The sequence below is a fragment of the Cephus cinctus genome, unplaced genomic scaffold, assembly GCF_000341935.2.
Source record: "Cephus cinctus unplaced genomic scaffold, Ccin1 Ccin1_scaffold0013, whole genome shotgun sequence".
Classification (NCBI taxonomy): Eukaryota; Metazoa; Arthropoda; class Insecta; order Hymenoptera; family Cephidae; genus Cephus; species Cephus cinctus.
In genome coordinates, this window is record NW_014332762.1 from 1073234 (window position 1) to 1083988 (window position 10755).

A 10755-nucleotide genomic window follows, 5' to 3' on the forward strand; every position below is an offset into this window, starting at 1 on the left:
CCAGCCCCTCGAGCAACTTTAAACTCCAACGCCCGACTTCCTCCCCTCTCTCCCCGCCGCTTGAACTACCGATCCGCGCTTCGCTCAGTCGGAGCTCCGATTTTCTAATTTATGGTAAATTCTCCGTGCTCGGTTACGAGTGCCCGGAGTGCCCGGAGTGCCACCGCGAAACTCAATCCTCCGGAGGGTGTAGTGCGTTCCGTAACGCGTCGCGGTTACGTAGTGAGACGTCACGCGTCTTGACGAGCCGTGAAGGGGAATCCCCTACTTCGCGCCGAGACAAACAAACGGATCCGGACGAACGGGGGGGGGTCTAGATCCTCCGGGAAGAAGCCGGGAGAGAACAGACGCGAGGGAGAGACAGGTGTCGCTACCCTCGTGAAGATCGAGGCAAAGCAAGTATGAACGATTGATCGAAGACACAGGATACACTCGAAGAGTACAAGAATTTATATTTATTTTAAATAATTAATTAACCTGATCGATCGATCGCTCATAAAGATTACGTCATTGGTCCTACCATGTATACGTGTATATACTGTAACCACTGACCTGGTCAATTCGTATCAGCATCCCTTTTCCCTCGTTAATCTCAACTGATCCAGATCCGTAATTATGACGTCCTTCCTTCATATCCACCCCCCTGGCACCCCCCTGGCCACCTCCTGTCATCCCCTGACCCGAACCCCGGATCCCAACCACCCCAACGACTGACTAACGATAAGACGCTCTACTTAGACCGGTCCTATGACGACGTCAGGTCCTGAGCCACACGGTCTCTCCTCTAATGGAATTCACTCGGCCCTTCCCAGCATCCCTCGGGTGGCTCATTGAATTCCATCTTATCGTTACCCCCTCCCCCTCTCTCTTTGCCCCCTCCCGCAGTTACCCCAGCTCCCCCTCCCCGACCAAAAACCACCCTCGATAAGGTATCGTTCTCCTATCTCATATTTTTTCGAAACGTACTCAAGCGAATTTCACCCCATCCAAGAAACCAGATTTTCATATACAGGGGCGAAAGAGGCGCGACCTATAAAATATCGACTGAGACATTAATAAATGTACTTAAATCAATTCCCGCGCCCCTTTCTACGTACAGCGACTCTTCCAGCCCCCTCGGATTCGTCGTAGGCATAGAGACGACCTTATTACGACAATATACCTTACTGAAATTTATTATAGATCTTTTACGATTCAGCTGGTATCTTCGCGAAACACTCCTTACGCCCCCTTGAAACGTGATCTACTATCGCAGTGTCTCCGAAGAAGAGAAGCACTGGTACACCTGAGACCCGCCGGGACGGGACGTTTGCCGTCTTGTCCAGCATCTTATTTCGCTGTCTCGTTACGCATTTATATTTATCCCTGTTGCTTCGAGAGATTATAATTCTTCATTATCCTAAGTACCTCTCTCATTGCATATTAATTTTTTACACTCGAACCCACGCTACCTTTTCACGTTTTAGTGCATATTAAAGAAATCCTCTGGCTGTCGTCCTTCTCTCTCCTCCTCCTTGTATCCCAAGAGCAGCATCTCTTTCCTACACATTTTCTCTATTCCCCCCCTCTCTCTCTCTCTCTCTCTCTCTCTCTCTCTCTCTCTCTCTCTCTCTCTACCCCCGGTAGCTTGATACTTTCGTATCGAAGCGACCCGGCGCTGGCGCGACTGATGGACTTTTTAGTTCGCCTCGTGGGAGATCCTAAGGAAATAACGATATCACTCGATACGCTCTTCTCCCGTAAAACAATAAAGAGGAACACAGCAGTACCTACCTATCTTTAATGCGGTTTGCGAAACTCGCAAATTGCTTATCGCTATTAGACACGTCTCTCGCGCCGCACCAGATACATCGAGTTAAACAATTTGGAGAATAGTGTTGCGGAGCGACGCCACATAATGCCAGAGGTATTTCACGTCGGGAAATTAACAGACTTGCCACCAGCAGCTACCGTATATAAAGATGACTTTCGACAAAGGCATACAATATATATACATATATATATATATATACACACTAACCGACCTGGTCCAGCCGAGAGAATTCAGAGATTCCGTTTCTCGGCATTCTCCAGAGACAAGAGTGTAATGGGCAATGGGCAACTGACTGCGCTCCGTACCATCAGCCCATCCAGCCAGCCAGCCAACCATCAACTGGACCAACCGGCTACGTCTAAGCCATATGGTTCGCGAGTAAGCATTGAATACACGTACCCAGCCACTATGGCTATCCAGCCAGTGACAATGCTTCCACTATCCGACATACCGGGTGATTCAGGAATAATCTACTGTTCCCCATAGGTTCTTGTATTTCCCTATCTCTCTCTCTCTCTGCATGTTCCATTAGCGCCGTTCCCATTCCTCCCTAAATCCTTCCATCCATCCAGCCGATAGGGTGCCACGGGGGGTGCGCGTCTCCCGTTGCACCAATCGAGCCAGGCGAAACGAGCGAGCGACCCAAGTAAGCAACGAAACAAGCAACCGCGCTCGGCTCTAACTCACGCACCGGGCCGCCACCCACTCACGCACAACCTGTATTGCTGTCTCCTCGTAGGCAGCAATGGTCTTCTATATGTTTCCACCTCTATCTCTCTCTCTCTCTCCGGAGGCTGTTATGTACTGGATGGAAACAGCAAGCAGGCATATTGCTGCCATTAATCATGCCTCTGTATTGAGTGGCTCGACTCGGTACGGAGGGGCACGAGAGAGAGGGAAGAGAGGGGCGGAAGATAGAGGTGCGAGGAGGGGGGGGGGCGGGAGGAAGGGGTGAAACGATGGGGCCCGTAGGGGAGTGATATTCGCGGGAATCTCCATTCCCTGTAACCCCTTGTCGCCCCTTGTCGCCCCTTGTCCCTTGTTGTCTCATTAATTACCCTCTGTTTTTGCTGTAGCTACGCGAAACTCCGGGGGTTTTTACATTTGCCCGAAAATGCGGCAGGACGAATCGATATTTCACCTAAAAGCACCGTGTCTCATCGGGCGGCACGGAGCTTCGCTCGCTCGCTCCTTTCTCGTTTCATTTTCTTTTTACCACCCACTTCCGCCCGACTGCCCGCCTGACGGATCCTTACGCATCGGATGACGCATCCCGGGACGATGATAATTTCGAGATTCGTTAATTGCCCTGACGCAAACGAAAAATTGATTGCGATTAAGGGCTACGACAGATTAGATCGGAATTAAAGCGAATGAAAATGGAATATTATTTTCTTCCGACATTCGAATTCCAGTGACGTACGGTGTCCCCGATGTTAACTGGACCGCACGATGAAATTATAGGGCGGAAGGGAGAGCGACGGGGATCGGAGGGGAGTGTTCAGTTGTGAGGGCCAGTGGGGCGGAGATTAACAGGTATCTTGATACTGAAAAGTCAACGAGGAAACGCCGGAGCTTCCGAGAGATTACGGAGCATGACTCGGCCGCGAAATTCTTCGGGTATTCTATGGTATACCTCCCTTTTTCGACGCCTCGTGAAAATTAGGCGAATCGTTAACTCGGACCGTAAAGATCCTCAAGTTTAACGAGCACCCTATATAACACGTGCGTTAAAACTTTGAAGCAATTATCGTTTGTCTTCTTACCGTACTTTCGCGCCTCTGAATTCCTATACCGGCTGACCTTTGTACCGGATACCCCAGGAGCGCAGCATCTCCGTGAACACGGCTCAAAGATGTTGATACCCGCGTAAGATAAGAATGGTGGGAGAGGGGCGAGAGGAGTAAGAGAAAATAATACATGAAGAATAAGAGAGAATGAAAAGGGAGCAATGAGACTGTAGCAACACTCGGGAAATATGATGAGAGAGAGAGAGAGAGAGGGAGAGAGGAACAATGATCTCACCCTCGGGAAATAAGATATTTATGGACCCGATGGTGATGCTGGCCTTCTTTCGTTTCAAACTTCTAATTTTTATCCTTCGCTTGCGTTGTCTGTTTAGATATTTCGAAAAACTCGACTGAAACGTAATGCACGACCCTTGTCAATCCTTTGACGAGGTCCTCGGTAATCTGAAAGGGATGGATGAGGAAAAGCAAGAAAGTCAAAAAAAAAATGATAAAAAGAAGAGAGCTCGAAGGAACGTCGGGAGAAAAGGAAAAGGGAGAGAGAGATAACTGTAGTATATCGTAGATACGGAATAACGAAGGTAAAAAAGAGATGCGAAGAGCTACGTTAGAATATTACTATAGCGTTAATAACAATTAAGAGATTTATTGACTCTAAATTAATCTTCGCTGATTCTAAGGGAATGACTTTGCCACTGGGAGACCAATGAGACCGCGGAACTAGAAGAAAATTAATATATATATATATATACATAGCGTAATTGCCAATGGCTCTGAATTCGCTACCAGATTTTCAAGGGACGTGTCCCTTTATACGGGACAAAGGCAGCCGGTGTGGAGACAGAGAAGAAACCATAGTACGAGTAAATGAATAAGAGAGGGAGGTAGAGAGAGACAAAGAAAAGATTTCGGTAAGAGCAAGGAGCAAAACAACAATGAAAAATACAAAAACAAAATTAACGGAACACTTTGTACTTTGTTCGTCATTGATTCTTTTAAACTGTAGAACTATTAATTAAATCGTTTGCTTTGCTTCTTGAATCGTTGGCCACCCCTCCGCCCTCTTCCTCCCCTTCAGGCTGGCAAACTAAAGTGAAATATCAACATCGAGCGGGAATCGTCTTACCCAATAACTCGCAAAGTATTCCAGGTGTTTCAGGTATTTTAATAAGTATAAATTTCCGAGCTTCTAAAAAGTTGAATTTAAGGGTTTCTAAAAGTCCCCCACCCCTTAACAGGGCAATACAAATTGTAATTTCACGTGGTGCGACCAGGGGTAGTAAAGAACAAAAAAACAATAATAATAAGTTATGAATTTTCAACGTTGAAAAAAAAAACGTCAAGTTGAATTTAGGTCCTGGTCCGCAGTAAGAACCAATGGCGAGGAGCCAATGGCAAGGACCCGTTACCCCTATCGCCGTCCTATCCAACAAATCGGTAATTAACTGAAGTTTTGTTGACAAAAGAAGTTGAATGAGTTTCGTAACCGCACGGCACCCTGTTCGACGCTTCCAGCACTATCTGGCTGGTGGAATCGGATAATGAGAAAGTTTGCGCGTGATCGGGAGCCGTGTACACGGGAGACGACCCTTCGTCACTCTTCGGCAGCTTCGAAAAGCGGCGTTTATCCAGGGAATCTTCACGAGGGAAAGACTAAGTTATATTCCTAATATCGAATAAAAGCAGGAGCGAGAGGGTAAATCGAAAATCCTAATTAAAAAAAAAAAGAAAAAAAACAAAAAAAGAAAAAAAATAAACATAACCCAACATTAAAACCATAGAAACTTTCGATCAGCGCGTCTTCTCGTTCGAATGTTCCTCTTGGTCGTTCTCACTATAGACACAGGGACGTACGATCCTTATATAATTCTCAGACGTCTCGTCCTACGTATCTGTAATCTCCTATATATCTGTGTCCTCGAGGAACATTTCTTCGACCCAGATTCTCCCTATTTCTTCCACGAATCCCTCCCGAAGGATTATCCGAAAGATATTACTAGAAAGTCTGACTCTTATTCCCGAGCACCGAGGTACATTTTACTAGGGATAAAAAAAAAGTATCCATATACATACACAGGTTCGAGAGTCGTACGGGCGTCAGGATGCGCACCAGGTACACACATTACGCCCCTGGTGCAAAGCGCAGTAGCAAGGTGTACGCAGTAGTGTATTCCTCGGGGTAAAATAGTCGGAGATGCAAGTACGAAGACTGAGTCGGGGCGAGGAGAGGGGAGAAACTGAGTAGAAGCGGTGGATAGGTAGGAGCAGAAGCAGTAGGAGTACGAGGAGGTTACGCCGGCTCGAAGCTTAGAGTAAACTTCAGTTTTCATGGCCGAGCATTTGTCTGAGGCATAATTCGGAGTTCATTCCGCGCGAAATCCTACCATATTTCTCGGGCGTCCCTTCAGGCCGCGTCGGTGGATCAGGTGGGGGAAAGGAGACGGTGTGTCGTAAGGGACGCCGGTAGAGGGCGCGCTACGAAAGCATTGCGATCCTCACCCTCCGGGAGTCGTTGCCTCGGCCCCAACGAATATATTCCCTGATTACGGCCCTTATGCGCGCACCAAGCCAAGCCGCCATGAGCGCGCGAGGCAATAGTCTACAAAAATATTTATCGCAGACTCAGTTCTGGCGGACGTACGCGCATTTCTCATGCTGCCCATAAAAGGCGAATTTGTCTTGGGGTATAAGTATATATGTATATATACCGTAGCTGGAATACAGGAAACACAGGAGGTACGTGAATCAGTCAGGGCAAAGCCACTAAGCTGTTTTGCCTTTCCTAGAACGAATGACGGTTGACTGTTCGAATGAACTTATGGATACTTGTTGCCTATCGTCGAGTTAGCTGGGCGTCCTTCGTTTTCTGACTCCTGACTCTAGAAGACTTTCTCTCTCTTTCTCTCTTTATAGATGGAACTCATCCTTCTCAGTCACAGCCCTTTCAGTCGGCTCTTCCCCACTTGACAATCCTTCTACCCCTTTACTAGTCTTTTTATGGTTTTTCCACCACTTTTATACATTTCACAGGACATCTGTGCCCCCACCACCACCTCACAATCCCATCCCGCTCGTTCATCCAGTTTCATTTCGTTTTGTTCACTCGGCACGCGTCGCGATACATTTTAAATTTCCACAGAGCCCGAATGAGAAAAGTTTCAGCGTAATAAGCTACGCGAGTGCGCTTCCTCGCCAGCCACCCAGTGGAATCAGCCAGCCAGTCCACCAGCCACCTGCGCTTTAGATATTTGCTGCTGATTCTTCGTATCGCTATACCGACCTTTGCTATCGGTGATAATCACGCCAGGAATAATGGCAACTTCACACAGGATCTAGTGACCCGGTAATAATTTTTCCCGAGATTAATACGAGGCGAAAATAGAATTTTTCTAATGAGACTGTACAATTAAGATTTTTATTTTTTTTTAAAAGGAACGTTCCAAGCGCACGGGCGTTCGCACTGATGCGCCACTATTTTTAGTCAAATACTGTCTTTCAATCTCGTTGTTCCGAAAGCTATTTTTATTTTCCGCCGACGGACCAAAAATTGTCAACATTGAGTGCACGTATCCCTTTAAATTTTTTAACGCACTCGTAAATAAAAGACACAAGGTTGTTAGATCAAACGGTTCGCCCCTACTAAATACCGATGGTATAAATAATTGAAGACTAATTGGATTTTCACGAGGACAAACTTCTAAATGTGTACCAGGGTCCCTTCACTGCGCGAAGCTATCTCGCATCAGCGCACACGGCTAACTTCCAAGCTAATCGGATTAAACCACCGGCGGCAATGACTATGAGCGCTACCGAAATATTCGGCCTGATAAAATTCAGACGATCAACCCTGGCGCAAACTGTTGCTCGCGAGCGGTGAAAAAGGTCGAAAATGATAAATCTGGATAATTTTACATTACATTTATTAGAAGCTCATTTATCATTATCAACGAGGGATACTGACTTCAAGCTGAACGAACAGTTTTATCATACGCGGTCGTCCCGTTTGACATATAATAATAACTGAAACGAGATTTTTTTATCAATGTCTTTTATATAATCACAATGGTAACGTAAAATAACCTACAATTTATTCTCGCGATGGAAAATCATATGGATCAGCATGTATAGACGAAGTGGGTCGATTTGACACAAGTCACGTGACCGACGTGATCGCTTTGAGCGGCAGCACTGTCGACGAGGTGTATACGACGCAGGGTGCACTGGGTAATGAATATTATTAGAAATGGATGAAAATGCAAAAAAAATAAAATACGTCGAACGAAGAGCGATGGGGAAAACGGTTATCACGGAAGGGGTTAGAATTGAAGCTTGGGGGTTAGCATGAAAGTTGGAAAGCGTGCAGACGAGGTCGTCTTGATAAAACGAAAGCCGGCGTCCATTTATCCTCGGAGTCTAAGAACTGACGCCTTTCAGTTTTTTCAAAAAAAATCATCCCTCTCTCGTGGAACAGGTTCTTTCAACCCTTTCAATAGGATTACATAAAAACGTACGTATAGATAGCTTTAAAAAAAGAAGCTTGACTTAATTATTTCACCATTAAGAATTTTCAAAATAATTTCTCAAATATAAAATCAAGTAAAATTCATATAGTGAATTCTGTGTCGTTTAATGAACATTTTTTTAATACCGCGACGGTTATACCTTATGAGAACAAAAATTGTCTTTTTTTCCCCGCTTCCACATACCTATGTATGGCTACTTGAAAATACGATTTGACAGGATATGCATGTCATGCAGTAATACCGGAAATAGAAAAGCGTTCGCGAAGTACCAGAGGCTAAGTAGCACCTCGCGATGTGGAAAGGGATTTGAGATGGGTACAGAGGTAGTTTCAGGTGGTTTCAAATGAGATGCTGCGCTGAAGCACCGACGCTTTCAGCGGTATCAAAATACAGAGGGAACTCTTGTCAAATAATGATGTATATATACGTATATGCATTATACGCGTAACATGCAGATATATACTCGGTGAATTTATATAGGGATGCAAGATGAAAATTCGTTTCAAGTCAATTAAATTACTATACTTAAATAAATGGCGAATAATCAATTAAATAGAAAACCCAGCGATTTCAAGCATCCCGAAAACAGTACGTGATATAGTCAGTCGTCGCATGTACGTACCATTAGCATTAGCATTATCATTAGCATTATCATTAGCATCGACATTAGAGTTAGTGTTAGCACTGGCAATGCAATTGGTATCGATACTGTCATTGGCACTGACATTAAAACAACTGCAGCATTGAACAATTTACTTTAATGAAATAATTGTCAATTTTATAAACATTGACTCCATAGACGTCACTGCTAATAAATTTTCGATTAGGATGAAAAAAGTAAAAAAAATTGTACCTGGATACTCCCCTGCTTCATCAATCCGCCCCTGAGAAAAATCTTCGAGGCTGCGTCATGACTGTCGACAGTTATCGACTGTTGCGCTCATCAGCCATATAACTCTGAACGAGTGAAAAGGCATAGACTATCTAGGTATACGAATACACAGACCTGGAGGTAGACCTAGGACGACGATGGATCGCGGGTCACAGAAACAGGCGGTCGCAGTGGCTTTTCATTGTGTACCGTAGGCAGTGGGCCTGTCGGGAGCCATATTGTACATGCGTCAGGCTTGGCACATTGTTTAGTAATATTTCGCGCACTAATTGGCCTGGAAATTGCTATTTCCTGAAATTACAACTCCGGCCTGCCAGGCTGCTTCCATTCAAGAGACGTAATAGCACTTTGCTCTTCTGTTCCTACGTCCCACCCCTCAAAGTCGCCACTCCCATCTCGTTGCCAGTCGGTTTCCTGGCTTATTTGGTTACTCGGTTCCCTCCTTGCTCCGCTGCTTATTGCTTTCTTTGCTCTTAACGTTCGCTCGGCTGCGCGTCCTTCCTACGGTTCGAAAAATAACTGTCAGTTCGAATACGAGTCTTTCTCGCTTCGACTTACTCACGCGGTGTGGCGCTGCTGACGGTTATACCGATAGTAGGTTAAAAAAGCATATACCGGCTGACCGAATCAGCAGCGCTAAAAGCCAGTAGACGTTCGAGCGTGTAACTCATCAGAGAAAACGCGACAATGAGCGAATGAGCAAACGAATAAACGAACAAACCGAAATGAAAACGGACGATAAATCTCATACGAATGTCGTTCGGTGCGCTGGCGTGAGTGCAGAGTTGTAAAACGATGATTTATTTACAACCCAAGCTAATTGATTTACAGTCACGACGACTCCTACTACATAGGCGTTTCCACGCTGCTGGACTTTCCCAGCAATTTTTCCAGCCGGTCCCAAACCGCCGTGGCATCAATTTTCAAAATCAAACTACCGCCACATCGACTTAAAGGTAACTTCACAACGTTCTCGTATTTCCTTATTCGTATTTCTAACATGATTGAGATTCTACCACGTGAAAATTTAAAAAAATCAATAATTAATACCATATCAAAGGCATTCACTTTTTCTTAATACCGCAAACCACCGACAGAGATCACTGACTAAAGTAATTTATTAGAGTCTCCTTAATTAAGAAGCTCGTTCTTGAGTAACGTTATATTAAGGTCTTATCAGTTATGATAAAAAAAATTAAAGAACGATAATCAAAGAGAGGATGGTGTACTGTATCTCTACGTAGAAAAAGAAATAAGACGGGAAGGGGCTGTGTGCCAAGCAGCAAGAACGAAATACGATACGACTGTCTGACCCCGTTCCTAACAGCAGCACAGCACTGAGCCAGGTCTGCCAGGTAAAGAGTGAGGTCGGTTACTCGGGGCAAGACCCTCGACGAAAATCAAAGGTTGACCGCGAAATACCGAAGGGGCTGTTTGCCCTTTGGCACAATGGTCTGCTATTTAGAGGTTTTCGAACGAGGCCGCGAGCAAGCGTAGTCGAGGGTGAGAATGTGTTACATCGTGGGGGCGTGTAGGAGCTACCCGTCGACGTTAGCCCCGGTCTCGTCTCCGGCCCCGGCATACCACGATACGATGATACCACCCTCTTCCTATATATTCCCGGCATTGTGATGGAAATACCCTCCCGGCATTCAGCCGCCAATCATTCGCTCCGAAGAAAACACTTATCGAAGTCCCCTTCTTATTCTTGGCAGCAAAAAAAAAGATAAACCACCTCACGATAAAACCTTTCGTCTTCCACAAACCTTCTCAACCTAC

General features: G+C 45.4%; 1 protein-coding gene across 10 annotated transcripts in view; it reads right to left on the bottom strand.

Moving 5' to 3' along the window:
* Positions 1 to 10755, bottom strand: part of LOC107264701 (synaptogenesis protein syg-2) — a 71134-nt gene that overhangs the window by 42336 nt on the left and 18043 nt on the right. The window contains exon 1 of one of the 10 annotated variants that reach the window (XM_025082505.1): positions 8938 to 9028. The exons of the other annotated variants lie outside the window; for them this stretch is intronic. The gene's annotated coding sequence lies outside the window, so the exon portion shown is untranslated. Of the gene's footprint in view, positions 1 to 8937; positions 9029 to 10755 lie in introns of those variants that run through there. 10 annotated transcript variants of the gene reach the window in all.